Source organism: Lissotriton helveticus, chromosome 5_1, assembly GCF_964261635.1.
Source record: "Lissotriton helveticus chromosome 5_1, aLisHel1.1, whole genome shotgun sequence".
Classification (NCBI taxonomy): Eukaryota; Metazoa; Chordata; class Amphibia; order Caudata; family Salamandridae; genus Lissotriton; species Lissotriton helveticus.
In genome coordinates this window covers 29430318-29453471 of record NC_136065.1, presented here as the reverse complement: position 1 = coordinate 29453471, position 23154 = coordinate 29430318, and the positions used below count along the sequence as shown (strand labels likewise).

Here is a 23154-nt window from a genome sequence, read left to right as displayed (position 1 = left end):
GTGTGGGTGATTTATGGTGCAGGCGTGGTTTGGACGGCCCCCTGCCGTCCTTCGCATGCGCCCACCGTGACGCATGTAGCACATGTAAACCCCAGAGCATAGTCTGTGAAATCACAAGTCTGATGCCCACCAGAGCAGCCAGGCTTGTGACCCTTTCTTTGTAAGTTGGACCTGATGCCCTCACAGGGTGACCGCGTCCTGTGTCTCCAGGCAGATGTGCTGCTCCTGCTCAGCTGGCAGTGATGTCCATGACGTAGATGAGCTACAGGCTCAATGTCATAGGAGGAGGTCAGCTCAGCTCCTTGTCAGACAGACAGACTCTCCTTTATACCCGGGCCTGTGTCCCGGAGAGTCAATGGGCCCCAGAGTCGCATGAGGGAGAGGGGCTCCTCTATGGGTATGGTGTTTCCAGGGGTCGTTTGTTGTGGTCTCATCACAGAGCATTGGTCTTTTATGTTGTTTTGAGGATACCCAGGTCGCCCAGCTGTTGAGTCGAGTGTCTAACGGAGCAGAAACGCTCTAGGGTCAGTGAACCGGTCTACTTCAGATGAGGACGCCTTCCAGATGTTGAGTTCTGCCTGTCTGTACACACAGCCTTGGATAATGCCTCCGCCTTAGGCTAGTTTTGAGTCTACCCTAGAAGTTGGAAGGGGGTGCTTGGATATTGTTTTAATTGAATTATTTTATTAAATACATTCTGTTCTTAAACACAAAAAGATAATATCGAATGAAGCTGATCTGTCGGACAGATAAGATTGAAGCAAAACTGTGAAGTACAATTCTGCAGGGAGTGTCTGAAATGAGAGCGGAGGAGCTCGGGTCCTAAGGTGAAGCAAGGCTCGGTGAGTGAGTGAAGACCAGGAAGGAAATGAAACCCCAGCCGGGGATGTTAAAAGAGGAACTTTCTCCAGGACTGGATCTTTCATAGATTCACTTACTAGAGCCACCTGCCACCATCAGCCTGAGCTGGGAAGCTTGATGATGGGTGCGGATTCAAGCCTGTGAATGTAATACCAACCCTGGAGGACTGTATTAAACAAGCCTTTCCTATAGTCTCTTCAGCATCTGTCCCGCTCATTCCAGATGTGCTGACGCCATGCGATTTCCAGACCAACATGCAGAACTCTCTACATTTCAAACTTCTCCGCTGCCGTTTTCTAATGTGGATTTAAAATTCGCGGTCTTATCACATTTTGTTCATTTTAATCTCTCAGTTTTATATTTGTATGGTATTTATGTTTTGCTTTTATGATTATATTTTTAAGCAAATAAAGTACCTACTAATGGTTCCTATTTAACAGATTTTTGTTGTCTTTTTTTGGGCCCATGTTTATTTGAGGTTATATGTAAAACACTCAATAAATGGTTACTTTTCTGAAATGAGACCACATTTATCTGATAGATTTACACCAGTTGTACCTTTGACATGATCAGTTCCTGATTTTGCTGCTTGTCTACTGTTGTTGAAGGTATGGAACAAATTTAAACCTACATGAGTAACGAACCGGAAAACCTTGCGTTCTAGCAACATAATCATGACTCCCACTGTCTCTTCTGGTTTGGGGTCGCATTTAGATCAATGTCACTGTAGGCCAAGTTCTCTCTGTTGTCTAGCCAATTAGGATAGAAAACAATTACTTCTCATTGTGTCCGTCAAGCATAGATTGACATGCCCATGATGCAGGACATTGAGGATGTGAATCTTTAATCATAAAGGGATTCTTAATATTACATTTTCTTCCCATTTCAATAGATCTAGTTTTCCCAACCTATGTGCTTGTGAAGCCAGTGCCCTCTACATTAGCATTAACCCCGGGTACTGCTGAGGGGAAACAATGCTGCAAACCTTTGAACATTGGAATTTACTGTTTATGATCACTTGCCTTTCTTCGAAGAGTCCCGCTACATCGATGATGGTCCAGTGACTGCGGACCATACTGTAAATAATGTGCCTTTTAGATGAAAAGGTTCACATCCATCTGGAGCGTGAAACATAATCAGGAGCGTTATCTGTGAAATGCGCTTCACACACCCATTTATCCAGTTGTACATTTGGGGGTTGGCTTCAGAATCTTAGAGATATCATGATACTTGGTCGGCATGGAGTGAGAATGCCTTCCACCTTCCCGCATCCCTCTCGCCACCAGAGAACGAGAAAGTTCCTGCAGGAAAGTAAGTCTGTGCACAGTTTTATGGAAAAAATGCAGTGTGCTAGATGCAATGTCTTGGAGGTGTCCTAGAATTGACCAGAAGACTAAAGAGCTGTCTGAAGGACTGAGTTGGAAGAATGTATAATGTCCTGTTGTTGGATTTTACAGCGGGTTCTGCAGGTGATAGTCAAACTGAAAGCTTGCCTTAGAGAAATGACAAGTGTTACTTTTCAAACTAGAGCTTAACTTTATTGCTGGTCATTATACGCCCGCATCATTTATAGAAGGTTGTCTTCGCTAATCATTCCATCTTTTCCTTTTCTGGGGGTTTAGATTATGTCCAGCGCCCACTTCAATATAACTCACATCTGCCGCTTGGTCCTGCTAGAGTTTTACTTGATGTCTGTCGAACCTTTTGTCAGACTCCACGGATTACAGGATTTTAATTCTCTGGAGGTAGACTGGGACCTTTATAATGCCGCTCTATCTGAAAGCCGGAACGGTGATCTTGTCATTCATTTTTCTTTATTGTCCCTTTTCATTGCAGGCCTAATCCTGTTTTCTCAAGCTCTCGGGCCAAGCAGGATGACATTTAGAGACCTGTTCTTAAGCCGTGTACTCTTCGGTCCCACTCATGGCCCGCCCAACAGAAGATCATAGAACGAATATTGAGCACCCGGAGAGATGGAGGTTTCACCCACGCCTGTCTGCATTTCTACTTCCTCCTCTAGTCTCCTTTGGGCTTAGGCTTCCTTCTGACCCCTGCAAGTGTGAACTATGGTACAGGCAGGAAGAATCCATGGACCTAAGACTGAGGCAGTCAGAGGACTGGACTGCAGGAGTGACGCTGGCGATGAACCTATTCCCCCAACATTGGATTTTGAATGGACGCATCTGGTGGGACATAAGCAGCCTTCCGATAGGGCGATAATCAATGGGTCAATCAGAGCAAAGGATACCACAGCTGGCGACTGTAAGCTCATGTGTGATACTGATTCCTTTTCTTCACAACTCCTTCAGTTCTATCCGTGGAGCGATTACCAAACTCAACCTTTGGTAGATGCGGGTCTCTGCTCCAATAGTTTTTCATATCAGGGCCTTAACTCACGTCTGTGGTGTAGAGTTTGTTAAACATGTAGGGACTAGCACAAGGGACAATTTTGCAAACCATTTCAATTCTACCTGTCTCTGGAATGCTGTTTAAGTACAGCCTACGTTATCATTCAACCTTAGTGTTGTGGTCAACGAGGGCTGTTCTGGCTCTCGTGTCTGAAGGCACATACTCCAATATGGCAGCCATGCTTGTAAGTAATGCACAGACTGACAGATGAGGATAGGCAAGCACAAGACGCAGCAAACTGAAACGGGTGATTTAGGGAGGATGAACATTTTCAGGGATGGGGAAGAGCGATTCAGTGAAAGTCTGCTTGACATAGAGAGATTCAGTGAAAGTCTGCTTGCCATAAATCAATTGCTGTTAGCTGATTTTTGTAATTTACTTCCATCTGGAGGATTTCCATTTCCTTTTCAGATTCCACCAGGGCTTGAGTTTGATAAATGTGGTTCGGCAAAACTTGTGTTGTAAGCCATAGAATAATTAAATCGTCTGTACACAACCAGGGCCTCAAGAAAGCAGCATTGTTTTACAGATTTTGGAGCTCAAATAGAAAAAGAACAGTATCAGTACTTGTTGCACTGTTGTCTAATCTGAGTCATTTCAGCAAAATAAAACATCTCTAATAGTTCTATTGTTTGTCCTTTTTCATCAGCAGTCCCCAACCTTTTGGTGTTTTGACTTGTCCATTTTTACCCAACCCCTAGCATAATTATGAGATATGGAGAAATCCAAGGGAATTAACAAAAGATGAATTAAAAGTTAGATGAAAAACACATGACCTGGACTTCGCAGTCGCCAACTTTGTAAATCAAGGGCTCTTGACTGATGATTTTAAACCTGAACAGGTCCCATGGATGTTCGGAATTCCAGATCACTTTTAACATATGTGTATTTTGTTGTAAAAATACCCTATTAAAGGCATATGACATGCAGAGGCTGAAACTGCATTGTGTAGTACATTTAGCAGTACTATAGTCAGTCAAGTCTCATAATACAATAGGTCTCTGCCTTTTCTGCGCAGATATCTCTGCCCCAACCGTGAATATCTCTGGATTGCATATACACTTCTGTAGTAAATTGTGGAAGGACGGGGGGGGGAAGTACCTGAACAATGCGGACTGTTTACTACTAAATGGGAGGAATCTAGGGAGGAGTAAAGGGTTTAAGGTGGGACAAAGACCCCCACAAAAGAGTAAGACAATTGCAGGGCACTTCACAAACAGTGAGGGCATCCTGACAGAAAAATAAGTATTTACTGTCAGAAAAGTATTTAAATGTACTCTTAGGGGGTCATTAGGATGACGGGCGGGCTTAGTCCGCCCGCCATCCTATCGGAATTCGGGACCGCCTGCCATAAGGGCGGGGTTCCCGTGGGGGGTATTAGGATGCGCCCGCCAAAGTGGCGGGCTCATCTATGCATGCATGCATTTGCATACACAAAGCGGCAGGCACCGCGCGGTGACTGCCACATTGTGTATGCAAATGCTGGGGGGTACCACAGGAACCCCCCATGTGCACCCCCCACCTCACCTTCACTTCGGGGGCCTTTCGGGTGCCCCTGAAGTGAAGACCGCATGCCTTTCCGTGGCGGCATCGCCGCCACGGAAAGGCATCTGTCTCTGCCCATTGTAATATGGCTGGCGGTGTCTGATAGACACCGCCACCATATTAAACTTTTTCCGCCCCGGTCGCCTTGCGACCAGGGCGGAAAAGCGGCAGACGGTCTTTCTGTCCGCCGCGATCCCCCCCGCCATACTAATATGGCGGGGGCATTTAGCTTAGGAAGGCGGGGGGATTGCCCCCACCAGGCCGGGGGTGGCTACCACCAGCCTGGCGGGGGCAATCTGCCCGCCATCCCAATGGGCCCCTTAGTCTTCAAAGATGCCCAGTGAATCAGGTTTTGAAAGCTTTACAATGAGAAATTAAGCCAAAAGTCAGAGCTCAGTTCCCCAGGATCTTGTTAGTAGGAGCCGTAAAAATGAACTAACTCATCACCCCTGGGGCATGAAGGAATACACTGGGGACAGTGAGGTCCCCAAGTGGCCAGTGGCAGACTATCTGCTCATAGTGCCCTTCATTCCATTTCCTTTTAAAGAAGGTTTATGAAAGATTTTCTATGGTCACTTTTATGTAATCAAGGAATATTTGAACTGGTTGCTTTTTTTAAATTAAAATGAAACGAAATTCAGACATTTTTATTGGCTGTAAATATGCCTTTTTCGATTTGTTTCGCTCTGTTCTACTGAAAGGATTTGTACAATTGTATATCTGTACAAAGATATATATAAGTGATCCAGCGGATTACCAGCTTGGGTTACTCACATACCTTATACTCACCTGGGCCCATAACATTCATACAATAAGCTGGTAGTACCGCCGGAGTCAATTTTATTTACCGGCAAGATGTTGTTATCTTTACCCAAATCTTACCATTCCAATCTCCTTGTTAATACATTTCCTCTGGTCAAGGAATCTAGTAGGTAATAGAATAGGTAGGAATAACATTTAAGGTTTTCTCCAATAACCACAGACTCAAAGAATTTTAAAAGTTTTATCTAATCAGAATTTTGTGAGTCAAAGATCAAATACATGTTAACATCGGGTTTCATTTAGGAAGAAATCAAGTTTAGTTCAATAATAAGTCTCAATAAAATATTGTGATGACAGTACCTGAAGAGGGAGAAAACAGAGAGCAGGTACAAGGACAGATTTCACAGAATTATATTTACCCAAGATGAAAGATTAACCCAACTCCTTGGAGATGGCTCAGATGGAGTCCACCAGGTCAGGTGGAAGACAAGGATCAGGACAGGTTCAGGACCAGAAAGGGGGCTTCTTCTAAGTGCAACACCAGCGTTGCACCCCCCTCTGGCACTACTCTCCTTTATTTTACTTCCGCGACTCCCTTTCTTGATGATTGGATTATCGATCAGTATTTCGGTCTCTCAAGTAGGGTCTTTTGCATCTGCAAGGTCTGGACAGCGTCTCTGAGAGAGTCTGTGGCAGCATCTGTGTCGGGTCTGTGACGGGTCCGAATGATGGGTCTGACACATCTAACTAACTAACCTACCTCAATTATACTATTCTGTGTTCGTGTACCACCTCCAAATGTTTCAGTATCGTGAATACCCTATTTCTGATTGGACAGGGCAAGGAGGTGAGTTCATCACACCAAGCTAAATGTAATATTTTAAAGTTTTCGTTGTTCAGTGTTCCCGCCCCTTAATTTACTTTCCCAAAGCTTTATTCCCACCCGCATTTCATATTATGCTTCTAGGAACTGGGGTCGCCAGTTCCCCGGGGGTAGCCTGGCACGAGCAGGTAGGCACCCGAAAGCTTAGGTATTAAGTGACTACACAGCACACACTCACCGAGACAATAAAAGTCATGCAATGACTGACGCCACTCCAGTGCGTTTGATTACAAATCAAATAACTTTTATACAAGATTAAGGTTCAGGAGTGGAAAATCACAGTATCAGTTACTCATCAAAACATTTCATTGGAGGGGAGAAAAGGGAGCAGTTCAATAATCACTGTAACATATGGTGAAAACCATTTCATGAAGGTATTAGCATTTCCTTAGTTAACAATAAACTCTTCATGAAAGAATTAGCATTTCAACCAGCTCATCAGGCAAGGATGAGCATAACCTGTAGCAAGTGTCCACAGGTCTTCAGGTAAGTAACCTGTTCAGTAGGTAAAGCAAGTAACCTCTCACCAAGCAAGGGTGACCATTACCTAAAACTCCTTAGCAGGAATAAACAGTGCTTTTAAGGAGGATAAAACCTTGCATTAGATGTAAAGCATTTTATCAGCAGCAGGAAAAACTTAATTAGCCAGGTTACACCATGAATAAACAGTTCCTTAAGTAGGAATCAACATTTCACTAGAAATCAGACCGGAATAATACCGTTTCATTAATCCTAAATAACCATTTCCTTTACCATATGTGGAGAAGTTCTGCAGGCAGGAACAAGCAGTGCCTAAGGTAAAAGGAGCATAGATACACTAGGCACCAAGAATCAACGTTTCATTAAGGTAAAACATTTCGTTAGCCACAACATTAGGTTGGAATAACTCTTTTCCTGTACCAGGAGTAAAAAATTTCATGCAGAATAAACATGTCATCAGGCCACACTAGTCATGGCATTAGACAGGGATAAACAACCCTGTCATAGAACCAGGTCATTAGACGGGGATCAGCCTGTCATCTGGTAAAGGTGAACACTTCCTTGCATAAGAATGGACCTTTTTATATGCACTCAGGAATACCTCCGACCTTAGAGGTCAGGCAACACCACATTAGGTAAGGCCCACATTTCCTAATCAGGAGTAATTAGGTCATTAGAAAGTAAAACATGTCCTCAATCAGAGGAACACCCCATAAGGTAAACATGACCATTTCATCATCAATGCAGCACCTCTTAATAATCGTTTGCCTGCAGGAGTAAAGGGTGGGATTCTTTAATCACCACAGCATATCGCAATAACCCTGTCAGGAAAGAAAATAGCGTTTCCCTACACAGCAGTAAACATTCCAGTAGGTAACGGTAGGCTTTCAGGAAATGTGGCACTAATAGGAGTAAACCTTTCCTTAAGTGTAGAACAGGGAATTAGCAGAGGTAAAACCTTTCAGTGGGTAAGGACAACCCTTTCATTGGCCACCTGTAGGCATTCAGGGGATGCAGCACTAGACAGGAGCCTACACCCTTCATGCAAGGTACAACATTCAATTAGCGGGGGTGACACATTTCATTCACCAGGTTAAATCCTGCATAGGGCTAAGAGTAAAACATTTCCTTAGGCCTGGATAAACATTTCATTAAATGTAGACATTTAACTAGCACCAAGAAAACCTTTCATTAGGTATGCATCAACATTTCCATTCTATGACAAAGAGCTGGGCAGCATGTCTCCATAAGCATCCCCCTAGTCAGAGGTTAACTCCTCTAATTGGGCCACCTCTCAATCTTCCCGGGGTGCTCTCGTCCAGTTCCAAGTCAGGAGGGCCCTCTGTAAATAAATAGGGCCAACGGGGCCCAGTTACCAGTTTTCCCCAGGGGAGGGGCGAACGCGGGCCCTTTTTCCGCCTTCCGCCCCCTCTACCCGGAGTTTACCTTACTCTTTGGGCCACTCAGGGCCCCTTTGCGGTGTGATCAGGTGTGAGGGGCGGCTCCGGCAATGAAAGGGGGCCCAACGGGGCCCAGCAACTGTTTTCCCGGTAGGAGGGGTGGTTTCTGGCTCTCCGCCCTCCCCCGGGGCTTTACTTGCGGCTACGGGCTCTCTCAGGCCCCTTCCGGTGGTCGCCGTAGGAGGAGAGGGGCTCTTGCTCTTCTCCGGGAGCCCTCCGTTGCCTTACCCGGTCCCGGGCCTTCCTTTAAGCCTAGCCGCGCCCGGGGACCAATGGGGAGGTAGGGCGCTCCCGCAGCTGCCTATGGCAGCGCGGCCTGAGGGGGCGCATCGCGGCCAGCCAATCAAAGCGTGGCGGGGGCGGAGTCACTTCCGATGCCCCCGTCACGTGAGGCGGGCTAGATGGCTTCAGGCCTCGTCAGGCCTACTGCGGCCTGAGGGAACGTTGCGGCGGCCTCCTCCGGGCTCCGGGGGCCACCGAGGGGGACACCAAGAACAGCGCCGGCCACCCTATGATCCCGCTGCGGTCCTCCCCAAGCTCGGGCCGCGTGGGAGACAGCACCGCTGCAGAGCGGGTGGGGCACCCCAGAGGGGTCGCGTCAGCGGTTCTCGACCCCTGGCACCCTCGGTCATAGCACCCGATGGCACAGGCAGACCCGGGGCGGCGGCGGTGAGTTCAGCCCAGCAATCGTGCTTCGCCGCCCCAACTCCGCAGGGGGGCGCTACGAGGCAGGTCAGCGCGCCCTCTCACAGGGCATAGCGTGATCATCAGGATAGCGCTTAGCACCTTTAGCGCCTCAGGAGTATAGCGCTTCAGGAACACCACAGCGCTTGGGTGAAACACAATGTGGGGGCATACCCAGCAGTTCAGGCAGGGCAAACAGTCTAAATAATAGCGCTCCTCAGGCACAGCGCTTCAGGTTATAAAAGTCTCCAGAGACCTCAGCGCTTCACAAGGGGCACAGTAGGGGAGCGCTGGGTAGGCAAGGAAGGCAGTTCAGTGGATGCAGGACAGGCCACACGACAGTGGCAGGATAGCAAAGGGGTCCAGGACAGGATTATGGGGCGCAGATGCAGCACAGCCCAGTACCTGGTCAGCGCAGTTAAACTTCATCTTCTTGGCGCTTGATGGTTCCTGCGCCCTCGTAAATAGTAGTTTCTGGTTTCTTGGTTCTTGAAGGGGGGGTTGAGCTGGGGGCTGCAGGCAGGATTCCTCTGCAGGTCACTGTAGATGGTCCCTGGGTTCCCCTCCCGCCGGGCCAGATCAGTGGGTTAGTTCAGGGCACCTCACTCAACTTAAGAGGCAGCACCTAAGCCCTGTCACTCTCAGTGGCATAAGTCCCTGACTAGGCCCTACCGCCTAAAACTCCTGCGTGGGTTCCCCAGGTCAGTGATGCCCCAACTGACTGGAAAGTTTTCCCTCCCTTGCTTATATAGGCCCAGGTCAGGTGACCACCCTCTAAGGTGGCAAAACTAAGCTCCGCCCCTATTCTAGAAGGTGCCAGGAGCTTCCCTACTCTAACTGTGGGCAGGCAAGGCAGGCTGGAATGGCAACAATGTTTGGAGTCCCTGCCAGCTCCTGGCAACTAGAATGCGCCTTACACCACGCTGCAGTAACAGGGGTTGTTTGTCTTCTTCTTCTTCTTCTCCCTGAACTTGTTTTTCTTTTCCTGTCTGGTCCTGATCAGGTCTTACTGCACTTTGGCTTTCTGCCACCTGAATGCATTCATCTAAGCTTATCTGTCCCTCCTCAGACTCAGGAGCTGTGGATTCAGTTTCTTCCGTCTGAGTAGATAGTTCTCTCCTTGACTGGTCCTGCTCAGGTTCCCTAACTTTTGTATTTTCACTCTCCTCAGCCAGTTCTTCTTCTCCTATCTGGTCCTTACTCTTTTCCTGACTAACTAATCTGGTTTGGCTTCTTGTTCTTACAATAACTTCAGGTATATCTACTATTGGGATCCAATCATCCTGACTGGTGCTCGGTTGTTCTTTGTCAGCTACTTCAGGATCTGATATTATGGATCCTTCAGCTGTACAACCTTCAGCATTCCCAACTGCTTGAGTCATTTGAGATCCCTCTTCATCAGTTGCTGGTACTCTTTTAGTATGGCTTGCATGATTCCAATTTGGCAAGCCTGTACGTTTTACTGCTGTTGTTATAATAAATATAACCTGATGTGGTTTTTCCCACCTTGGTGCTAGGCACGATTCTCGAGTGTGATTCTTCACATCTACGCAGTCGTTGGGGTTCAGATCATGCGCTTGGTTCGGCTGCCTGGAGACTGCGTCTTCTCTAACATGGTGAGAGATAGAACACACTTGGTCAGCCAAAACATCAGATATATTCAACAGCTTGTGTCCTGGTATGCATGCCTGTCTCATTGCTCTTCCCATGAGTATTTCATGGGGACTCAAACCGGTATTCTTGTCTCCAATACTTCTGAGTCCCATCAGAACAAGAGGTAAAGCATCAGGCCAGTCCAGTGGTGTGGATGCATACACTTTTCCCAATCTTGGCTTAATTGTGCCATTCACTTGTTCTACTACTCCAGAAGCCTATGGGGGGGTATGCGCAGTGCAGCTTTTATTCAATTTTAAATGCTTCACAAATTAATCAAATTATTTCATTATGAAAATGAGACCCTCTATCTGATTCAATAGTTACTGGAAAACCGAATCTAGGAAGGAGTTCTCTCAATAGAAGTTTGGCCACTGTCAAGCTGTCATTTCTTCAGGTTGGGTATGCTTCCACCCAGTTTGAAAATAAACAAACTATGACAAGTACCTATTTTGACAAACAGGCAACTGAATGAAATCTATTTGAAGCCTTACAAATGGAATTTCCGCCTTTCCAATTATTCCCATACTGACTATGGTGTTCTTGCCTGGATTCATTTGTTGACAGGTTAGGCATCTCTTGCAAAGACTCTCTGCGACATTCCTGTACTTTGCATTCAACCAATCTTGTCTGAAAAGGCTAATCATTGCGTCTCTGCATATATGGGGGTCTCCTTGATACATCCTATCCATTGGTGCAAGCATACGGTCTGGCATTACTGGTCTGCCATCTATGTAAACCAATACACCGTCTTCTGCCCTACTCTGACAACCAACTTTCTCCCACTCCTCTCTTTCTCTTGTTTCCACTTGATCATGTAGTTCTCTTACTTCTTTCCATTATTATAATCCTGAAAGCAACATAAGTTGGCAACTGAATCCACGTGTTTCAATTTTCTTGTTCACTGCTATTTTAAATGTGGTGCAGTGTTAGGCAACCTGGGCAGCATATCGGTTATCTGCCATCACATGGTCATTTCCTTACTGATGTACAGCACACTTGACCACTGCCACTACTTTTGGCAATTGTATTGCCTCAAGCAATTCTTTCATAAAATACTGAATCTGTAATAGGGGGTAGACCTACAAGGGTGGCAGGGTGTCACATTGACACCCTGTTGCACCCCTGTAAAGTGAATGGTTGCACATGTGGCACACATACATGCCCTAAGGGCATGTATGTCTGCCACATGGCACAGTTGCAAAAAGCACAAAATTGCTTTTTTTAAGGTTCTCGATATTTACCATCAACTATTAGTTGGTGGTAAATAACGAATCCTTACAAGTGAAACGCACTCACTTGAGTGCTTCCTACATTAAGGATTCAATAATTTACCAAATCGTTATTTAGGAATTCGGTAATTTACCGATTCCTTAAATTACCGATTTGGTAAATTACCGAATCTTTAAATTAGGCCCCTACATCTCAAATGCCTAATACCGGTCGGTAACGGATGAAATTTGGAAATTTCGTCCGTTACCGACAGGTATTAGGCTTCCTACATCTGGCCCTTGGTCTCTTACTTTTAAAGTTTTAAGCCAATCATTTAATTCCTGCTCTGTCGGTCCTACCGGAGTTTGTGACAAATCGATTTTCTCTATACTTTTCTCGGGTGTTGCAGAATCTGATTCCGCACCCGTTGGAAACTTATATGATTAAAGTCAAGTCAGGCGGTGTCATATGGCTAGTACGTCTAACCTCGAACAAATCTAGATAAACGTTTTCTCTTACTTTTTGTAAACTTTGATTCAAAGGAATTGTTAAGGATGGTTCTTTTATTTTCTGGTTTTCAAACACTGGAATTACAGGCCCTATTCTTACTGGGACAGTTACAACTTCTATATTTTTATTGAGTTACTGTATCTTTTCAGTCAATTTATTAATAGAACGCATATATTCAGAAGTACTTGGTTGTTCTTCAATTCTCCTCTCTAATCTAGCTACACTTCCACTGTTTTTAGCATTTTGTCTGGGTGTACCAGTAAGTCTGGTTTCCATTAATGGGGCACTAGAATCATATCTCATGTCTACCCTTTCTGGAAGATCTCTGAAATGAGAAAACAGTCTCGGGGTACCAGTAAATCTGTACTCCATTAGTGGAGCATTTGGAGTCACATTTACAGAACTTGGTTGCTATTTAGGTGGTCTTCTATTTAGTATCTCCTCCAGCTCTACATCCTCTGTTTCACAATCCTCATAACTTTTCCTTTCTGACTCCACATTATTTCTTTTCTCCATACATTTCCGCCCTACCATTTCATCAACTTTTTTTACCGGATACATTCCATCACACATATCAGCATTTCTCCCTCTCCGCATTCTACTCTCATGAGTCGTTCCCTACAATCCTCGCAATCTACCTCTTGGTCCTCTAAATTCTTCAAACCCTTCTCGCTCCAATTCATGCATCTCATCTTCCCATTCAGCTAATGCTTCAAATTGAGTCGGTCTGGGTCTTGGTTCTAACTTTGTCATCTTTTCTCTCAAATTTCACAATACAGCAAGGTTAAAGGAACATACTTCTGGAAATGCTAATGCACCATCATTCTTGGTATTGTAGCCCAATTTTCTAACCATATACATGTATGGTAGCCGTATTTTGTCATCATATACGAAGCAGGCGTTTTAGGCAGAGGAAGCAATTTTCCCTCTCTTGTCACTATTGCCTTATCCATTTTTAAACACATTCTTCAACTTTTTGAACCATGTAGGTTTTTCTTTTTACCCTCCGTAATAAAACTCAATTTCTCTAATGATTTCCTGTCTTTCAAAACGATTGTATATAAACAAACAATGGTTCGACAAATGTCCAACAGGATCCCATCCGAAAATTGAAAGCGTTTAGTAATTACACGCTAAGGAGCTAAATATATAGGGAATTCATTAAATATTCATTTATTCATGGTTTAGATTTTTTGTAAAAAAAGTTTTTCACAGAAACAGTTTCAGGTGCTCACATAAGTGTGCAGGACGTGACATTAGTGACCAAAGTGAAACAAGACATCACATAACAACAAGAAAAGTCCACATAAATATATACAATAAGACAGGGATAATTTTTCTTGTTTGAGTTGACGACGTTTCGATCTATATAATTCTAGATCATCATCAGGACAGAAAGGACCTTCCTGAAATCAGAGTGTATTCCTGACTTGTAGTCATATTACTTCATGACTGTTTACAGTGACTGTAGGAATTTTGTAGCAGGTCGATAGAGGGCTGCCCTGTATTTTCACTGTGTTCACAAGGGTGCAGCTCAAATTCGCAGTTGCAACTTGTTCATTCAGATTAACGCTATGGCGGGTTCAAAGTCCTCCAGCCACTTATCTTCCCTTGCCGGGGGCAGCATTAGGGGGTCTCAATCCAAAGGCGTATCGCGTCCGCAGTACGCGCCGCCTGGGGTGTCCTACTTCCTCAAAACGATTGTGCACTCTTCCGCAAACTGCTTCTCTACACCAACCTTTAACAGCGCGGTTCACACTAACGCACCAATCAAATCAAGATGCGTTTCACTTACTCCCAACCAATGATTGCACAGACTTTGCTAATACACCAATCAATGTTTATTCTGTCCTGGTCACGAAGACCAATACCAGCGCGACCCTTTTGACGTCAGCCCTGCTCTGAATTTTGCAGCTTCGACTGACCCCCCTTTACAAAATCTATCGGCACACTGTATTTACACCTTTATACAACTAAAATCAGTTAGTAACGACATAAAACATCTCCATTCGTCTGTTTCGCTACATCAAAGTGATAGTTTCCTCAATCTCACAAGTATTCTGGATTTCCAGTAGACAGCGCTTACCTCTTCTCTAACACAGAATTTTAGTTTCGCTGATAAAGTAGCACATCCCTCTACCTTACCCTTCTCTAAAGCTTAGGTTAAACTCTATTACTCTCTCAGGGATAAGTTTTAAGTCAGAATACGCAATGATTCCTTTGCTTAAGACCAACATTTTATATGTTGCCTTCGCTATACATTCACCACTTTTACACATAAAGGTCCCTAAACTTGTAACATACGACGATGTCACCACTTTGAAACAGACTATGTGATGTGTGACTTACATGCCACACTTGTGCGACTAACATGCCACATGTTCTTCTTCCTAGGCAGAGTAACCAGCTTCCTACTTCCCAGAAGCCTCAAATTAAAGACTACATATAACGCAATACAGACTCAACATATAATGTAAGTCATAATTTCTGTACATCAAAATTCTATATACATTGCCCTATTCATTCTATACATTACTTATCCTAGTTAACCTATAGCAACCAATGCTCTGTTACCAAGTTTTACTGATCCAGCGCAGCTCCAGACAAAACCTGCAAAACAATCACCATACTCCCTAGGAGCTATTCACACATTACTCGTCAGTGGAGCCCATAACACCGCGAGTCATCTGTATACGCACACTCACCCTGCTCCCATGTATTTAATTTTTATTTAGAGATTAAGGGCCTGATGTAGGACACCTAATACCGGTCGGTAACGTCCGATTACGGCCGTTACCGACCGGTATTTGGATTTTGATATGTAGGGGGCCCAAATTTCACAGGTTCGGTAAATTTACCGATTCGGTAAAAATACTGAATCGGTAAATTTACCGAATCGGTAAATCTAGATGTAGGTGGCACTGAAAACAGTGCCACAGGCCCTTAAGAATTCGTTATTTAGCATGAAATACTATTTCATGGTAAATAACGAATTCCTGTATACATGCACATCTGTGCATGTACACCTGTGCCATTTGGCACACATACATGCCCAAAGGGCATGTATGTGTGTCACATGGCACACTAGCCAGAATCAGGGGTGCAACAGTGTATCAAAGTGACACCCTGTCCCCCTTGACAATTACCGATTTGGTAATTGCCATTGATTCCTATGGCCCTTGAGACCCATAGGAATCAATGGCAATTACCGAATCGGTAAATACCGATTCGGTAATTACCGAAACATACCAATTCGGTAACATTTACCGAATTATTTCCTACATCTCATTTACCGAATCTAGAATACCGAATTGTTAAAATTCGGTATTCTAAAGTCGGTGAATAAGATTTACCTACATCGGGCCTTTGATCTCCTAGCATTACCTTACTTTTATACACTCTATTGTAATAATCATTTAAACATTTAATAACCTAGAGAGAAAGAGAAGTTAAATTCAAACATTTATATTTATTAGCATAACAGTTCAGAAAATACATTGAAAATATATTACCAAGATTGCAGGACATGGACACCAGAACAAGGACAGAACAGTTACCAAAAAACACCTTTCTATTCTTTCTTGATGTTCACTTCCCATCAGGACTCCGCACCCCTTCAAAAGTTAAAGTCCAGAAACATGTCGCAGTCTTTGCACCACAGTAAAAGTTCGCCAATCCGACAGCATGTCGTGGTTGGACGAAATAAAATCGAAAAGCAAGCTTTTTTCTTACTTCCAAACGTCCTCTTTTATACCCTTTTTGCCTAACTTATCTATCTAAGATTCGAAACTTTTCGGGGCCTCATTCATACTTATGGGTCGAATCAAGGCGTGGATGAGCATAACCTCATCTCCTCATTGTTCATATTTCCGCAAAGTCATTGTTAAAATAAAAAAATTAAGTCTCAATTGTCCTTTAACAGTTCTTTCCGCTTGTGTCCTTGAAATTGTTATTTCAGATCATTTTCCCATGCTCACGAAGGGGACATACAAATTGTTGGCACTAGCTCGAACGTCCAGGCTACGTTGACCTTGACCCACGCTGTACAGGCACAGGCTGCTTGCACTTCTCTCGAGCACAGTTGCACATGCGTACATCATCACAATCTCAGAGTCTCGAAACCCTCCATCTTTTTGTAGGCCAAATGGGCCATAATAGGAACTATTATAGAAACAAACACAATTAAACATTCATTTTCGAAGTATAGCCCTTGTGTTTACCTCCCCCCATTCTAAGGTAACCCTGTTAGTTATTACCTAGCAATTAAGCCACATATAAGCATGGTTTACAAACCATTCTCCATCATTTCTGCCACAATTAGACTTACAAAAAGCATATACACACATATTTTGGTTAGATAATGACATTTGCGCACAGGATTAATATAACAACTTCACTTAATTGGTAAATTATGATTCGCAACATAAGCAAATTAGTATCCCATTTGTATTTGTGTGTGCATTCTATTCTATGGTGGTTACTTTGAAAACCATACGATTAGTACATATTACTGTTATAGGGAAATGACTTTCCGAGGGGTATACAAAAAATGTTGTTTTCATCCTCGCTCCATCACATTGCGTGGTATTTTCCGGGGGTATGCCAATATGTCCCCCCAATCCCTGTCTGTGAGGTTCCGTCCCACGTCCACCTCCCATTGTGCCCGCTTGACATCCAGCGGAATTCGGGCATGTGTCCGGATACTAAGATATAACTATTTAACAAGATGGCTACCACGCCCCATGTAATACAGGAATTTAACCAATTCATTTGTCTGAGGTTCCTCCCGCTGTGGGGCCCATTGTCTTTTAATATATTGCAATAGGGCGGCTTGTGTCATATAGAGTGTGGGAGGAGCTCCCGTGGCTTGTATGAAGGTATCATGGTCCATAAGTGTCCATTGCCCAAAAAAAGCACCAATGGTCTCCACCCCCACATCCGTCCAGGGTCCTGGTATTCTCTGCATTGTCATTGTGTACATCATGGGCCTCATTTATGAGGCCTTGCGTCAGTTTTGCGCCGCAGGTGCGTCACTTTTTGTGACGCACCAGTGGTGTAAAAAATGCGCCTTGTTGCGCCATATTTAAAAAGTGACGCATCTAGGTAGATGCGTCACTTTTTAAACCCCTGCGGCACATTATACCTGCGTCAGGTATAATGTATGCAGAGGGGTCGTTCCCCCGCAAAAAGCCTCGTAATAGTGACGCAGTGAAATCTATGAGATTTCACTGCGTCACTTTTAGGACGCTGTTGCGTCAAAATCTTGCGCCTGCCTCACAGCAGGCATAAGACTGACGCAAGCCCTTTCACATGGGGCTTTCCCCATGTGAAAGGATGCATTGCTGGAGTTGCGTCACTTTTGTGACACACTTCAGCAATGCGTCACTTTTGCGCTTACAGATACGTCAGAAATACAGACGTATCTGTAACTCCTTGCGACATGATGCGTCATACATTAAATATGACGCATCATTGGTGTCGCAAGGAGTGCGCAGAGAAAAGTGACGCATCGCTGTTTTCACGCAGCGATGCGTCACTTTTCATAAATGAGGCCCCATGAATTCAGAAGTTTTAGAAGATGTGTGAAGATGGTGACAACATTCGTAGGGATATCAATTTCAAAACAGAATCCTGTTGAGCCGGTATAACTGAGACACCACGATTACAAATCCTGTATTGTTAATCTTAACGTCAATCCAGGAGATGTAATAAGAATTAGAAAACCTAATTGCCACATAAAATGATAATCTAGGTTTCAAAGGCCGTTCAAAGTGGTTAAAACTAGGAGAAATTCTGCCTGCTGAGAAGATGGAAGGTAGTGGAATGCTAACCGGTTTTACAAAGTGCCCCATGATTTTCCTTGTAAACGCGAAGCAGCCCCAAGAATCGCACCGTAAGTGGCCGAGCCACAGCTGGGAGGAGGACCTCGGGTCCATGGAAGAGGGAAAAGGCAGGCCGTAGATGGGACCTGCATCAGGGCACAAGTCCCAAAAAAAGAAGTGGGGGGACGCTGACGTCACAACAGGAAGTGACGTCACGAAGGGTGGCTTGCACTCAGTTGCAGTTTATAGTTATCGAGCTCCCGGTAAAATAAGTGGGGGGACACTGTCCACCCGAATGGTACCCGACTCGACCCTTGACCTGCATCAAGAATCTACACAACTCCCCAAAGTAGAGCGTGGGTGCGCAGGCAAGCGTGCCAAAAGGTGAACTCCCGGGTAGGGAGCAAAGTCCGGAAGTGGCTGGGGAAGACTGCGCCCGGATTGGACGGAAGAGTCGGCGACTATTAAACAGGCAGATCCTGGGCAGATATGGGGGCAGCATAGGTACTCCTCAGAGGCAACCACCTTGCACTGGAGGAAGATTGTTGAATATGTGAATTTTCACTCTTCGTAATTATTATTTTTATTCAGTATCTGTTCTGATGCCTCGAGCTCTGTCCTATTCTGGCGGGCTAGTTGGTCAGGCACTAGCCAATCTTTAAAAGGCCCAGGTTTAACCCACTCGACATTGTGCCTCATCCAGATGCATGACATGATTCTGGTTTTTTTTACCTACTCACTCCTATCCCTGGAGAATACATTTTTCCCTGAAGCCGTTTCTTGCGCTGGCTGTTTGATCCACAGTGGGTTCTGGCTGCTGAGGGGCGCCGAGGGTGAGGCCGCACTGCTGGGATATCAAGGGTTTGTTGTGAGAAGGAAAGAGGCGCGACAAAGACACGGTCAGTACTACATTTGTGAAAAGGAAAAAGCATTGTTGGTTTCAAAGCCAACAGCTCTAACTTTAACAAATGTGAGACCTATTGCACCGCAAATGCTTGATTCTAACTGTTTTTTTCAGTTTTTAGGGTTCAGAGTTCGGGCACAATTGCTATTTCTTTATTTCGCACTCAGTGGGGCACCTTCCTTGTTAGTACAATGAGCAACGTGTCCGGCAGCTCAAGTGTAGGGAAAATCTTCCCGCAGGTGGCTGCACTTATAGGACAAGGGTTACCTTAAGTAAAAGACCGTCTAATAATCAAAAGCGTGCCTTTCATTGCTATCCATGCAGCCTCCAGAAAGACTGTCATGAAAAAATGCATTCAGTGAAAATGTGAACAATGTTTTAAAGTACAGATGCTTGGTACTGCCAGGGTGAACCCCGGATTTAGAAGAGAAAAGTTAAAAAACAAAGCCAGTCACCACCAAAAAGCACCGAGCAAGTGTCTTTTAGATGCAAATTTGTCATCCTGAAGAATTCCTCTAAATAATCCGCGTATGTAACTGATTTTACACATGAAGGGGCCTGGCGGGGCTGCTGCTGTGAGGCGCAGCTGGAGTAAGCAATGCCCTGCTCTCACCACCATCTACAAACACACGCGGGCCCAGATTAGACCCCAAGAAGCGGCCATAACCCTGGAAGGGATGCGCATTGGAGTCCCTTTAAATCAGGCTCCACGTCTTCCAGCTGCACAGGATAAAAGCCACTATTGGGTGGTCATTGGGTGTCTCTGCGGGGTCCAGCGCCGAGCTCTGCTGCGCCTACATTCATCATTGGCGCGTCCTTATAAGCCTTATGTCTACTACAAACTTCTGCCGAGGCAGCGTCAGCTCTTGCATACAAGTATTTGGCTAAAGCACTCAAGAATGCTTCTCTGACAGGGTATTTGTAAATTGTGTTCAGCAGAATGGTCTCATAACGCACGCTTGAGTAAAAAGTACCCCTTCCTGCCTCCCGCTAAGAGATGCGCTGGCACCAAGCAGCTTCGTGGGGGGTCAGAGATCTCACTGCTTCACCTCCCAGCAGGTGCGCCCCTAGGCATCATGGTCAATGCAGTCGACAAGTGTGTGTGCTTGCAAAGTCTCTCGAGTGTTTCACCAGGTAGGTGCAGATTAGGGCTGGCCATCTCTAAACATGTGTTTCTGGATTGTTATCCGTCATCAGTAGAGATTAGGCAATTCGAATGTAAGGGGTTGCTGAGCAGGCTGCCAAAATACTCTCGGTTCTCAGTAACTCTCAAGGCGCGCAGGGGCCTCTCCATGAGCTCGTCAGCTCAAATGGCTCAAGGGAGCCTTTTAAACAGGAAATAAATGTGGGATCACACTGCTTCACCTCCCAGCAGGTTCGCCCCTAGGCATCACGGTCAATGCAGTTGTTTGGAGATACGTTTGGGTTTGGCGAGTTGATGGGGCGACTCTATATGTATAATTGGTGATCAAGACAAAGAAGTTCTCGACAGCCTGTTATAGGTTGGCTGCAATGTCGGATGGCATTAGTTGCTGCATGTAACTGCAAAGTGAGGGAAACTTAATGTAAAATAGCAACATAGTGGTACAGCACTCTTCAGAGAATAGCCAAGTGGGACAAGACCAAACAGGATTCCTGCTAGGGTGGATGTGGGCAAACAGATTCCCCGTTTTATCTACTGTGGTACTGCCCCACATTGGGGGGATACTGGGATGATGTTCTGACGTTCTGACAAAATTGGAGAAAGTCTTTGAAATTACAGTACCAAAAGAATGAGAGATCCCTGTTTCTTTTGATTCTGCAGATTTCCCATCATGTTAGTGGGCTGACTGATCTTCGGAGGGTGTTCTTATTGAGTGACTCCTCCCTACCCACGAACACTCAGATGTGGGTGATAGATAGAATTATTGTGGAGGAACCAGAGGTTCTGGATATAATTAGCTTAGCAATGGTAGCCCTACAGAAGGAAGTAGATAGAGCTTATCAACCGTTAGGATAGGATAGTTTGGAAGCCACATATAAGAGGTGGTATAATGTCATAAGATAAAATTAGGGAGTATTACGTTCAATGGGAAATAGTCAATGATAAAACCTTCTAACAACAGGTGTACATGGAAGGGAATCCATGGGACCCTTTTAGCCTGGTGGACAAAAGAAAAGACTAATCAAAATCGAATCTCTAAAATCTAGGACCCACAGGCTTACCACCATACTGAAATGCTGGAAGAAATGAAAAATGTCTTCCTTAACTATTACTAGAGATTGTATGAGGATGAACTTGCAGGGAGTGACACACTGGTTCAGCAGGTGACAGATTTCCTTGAAAAGATACAACTGCCTGCTTTGATGGTGGAAGCGGCCTCTATCTTGCTCCGATCCAAAACAGAGGAGTAGGTGGAAACATCATAAAATGTCTCCTAAACAGGAAAGCCTTAGGAGAAGATGGGTTTGGCACCAAATTTTACAAAACCATTGTTTCAACTCTTAGGTCCCCTTTGGACATCCATTTTAGGCAATTGCTGGATGGAGTAAAGGTTCTGGTTTACGTCTGCAGGGGTGTAGTGAACATGCCATTTATATGGCTGAAAGAGGTGATTATAACCATTGCCCACCCCGTTTCGGTGTATTTCGACCTGAGTTAGGGATGCGTAGGCCTGCATAACATGAATCAACTATGAGGCAGGACCCAATTATGCCTTTCCCTGCTTCCGACTTTTATCTTGCTTTGCGATGATTCCTGCCTTTTGGCTTTGGCATGCTCTTATGCACTCTTGCATCTTAAGTCTGCTCCTTTACGAGAATAGAGGCCTACTCCTAAGCGACTCCATTTCCTTAAGCTGTCGCCATCTCCTGAGCCTCTCTAGTTGAGAGGCTATGTTTTAGTTCCGAGGTGTTGTTCGCTCTTTGCAAACTAGAAGAGACCGGTTCTTGTCAGTAGAATGTGCTCATCCTACGCCGTAGTCATAACAGACGCCTGGCCAGCTGAAGCTGTGGCCGACGGTACGGAATGGCACAGGAATCTGATGGGAAGGAGGCAGGGCTTGCTAGAAGTTTCTCAAAGTGTTTTGTTTCCTATAAGAAGAGGGAGCTGGGGTGGAGGGATGATGATCTACTTCTACCTATCGTTTTGACCTCATGCTATGAGGTGTGCTTGCTGTGTTGGAGATATATCATGGACTGAGTGAGCAGCCGTGATTCTTGGAGCAGAGAGGATACATTGACTTTATAGGGGAGACGATCCCCTGTTGAGACCAAATGTGTAAGAACTTGGGGGTCCATTAGAATGACGGGCGGACTTTGTCCGCCCGTCGTCCTAGCGGGGATTGTGACCGCCCGCCATAAGGGTGGCGGTCCCATGGGGGGCATTAGGATGTGCCCGCCACATTGGCGGGCACATCCTTCATTTTTAGCATTGTGGCGGGCGGTGCTTTCAGCACCGCCCGCCACAATGCTAGAAATGCATTTCAGCATTTGCATAAATAAAGCGGCAGGCACCGCGCGGTGCCTGCAGCTTTGTTTATGCAAATGTGGGGGTGTACCACAGGTACCCCCCCGTGTGCAGCCCCCACCCCTCCTTCACTCTGGGGGCCCGCATGGGGCACCCCGAGTGAAGACCGCATGCCTTTCCGTGGCGGCATTGCCGCCACGGAAAGGCATATCTGAACGCCCATTGTAATATGGCTGGCAGTGTCTATGAGACACCGCTACCATATTAAACATTTTCCGCCCCGGCCGCAAGGCGACCGGGCGGAATTGCGGCAGACGGTCTTTCTGTCCGCCGCGGTCCCCCCGCCATACTAATATGGCGGGGGGGAAACTAGTGTGGATGTCGAGCGGATTGCCTCCGCCAGGCGGGTGGTGCCTACCGCCAGCCTGGCAGAGGCAATTCGCCCGACATCCTAATGGGCCCCTTGGTGAGGTGATTTATTTCCTATTTAGAATTGTTATTAATAATTCTTTTTCTTCTAG

General features: G+C 45.3%; 1 protein-coding gene across 1 annotated transcript in view; it reads left to right on the top strand.

The window, feature by feature from the left end:
• The window catches only part of LOC144752361 (butyrophilin subfamily 2 member A2-like), a 613785-nt gene that overhangs the window by 9165 nt on the left and 581466 nt on the right, over positions 1 to 23154 (top strand). The gene's annotated exons all lie outside the window — the stretch shown is intronic.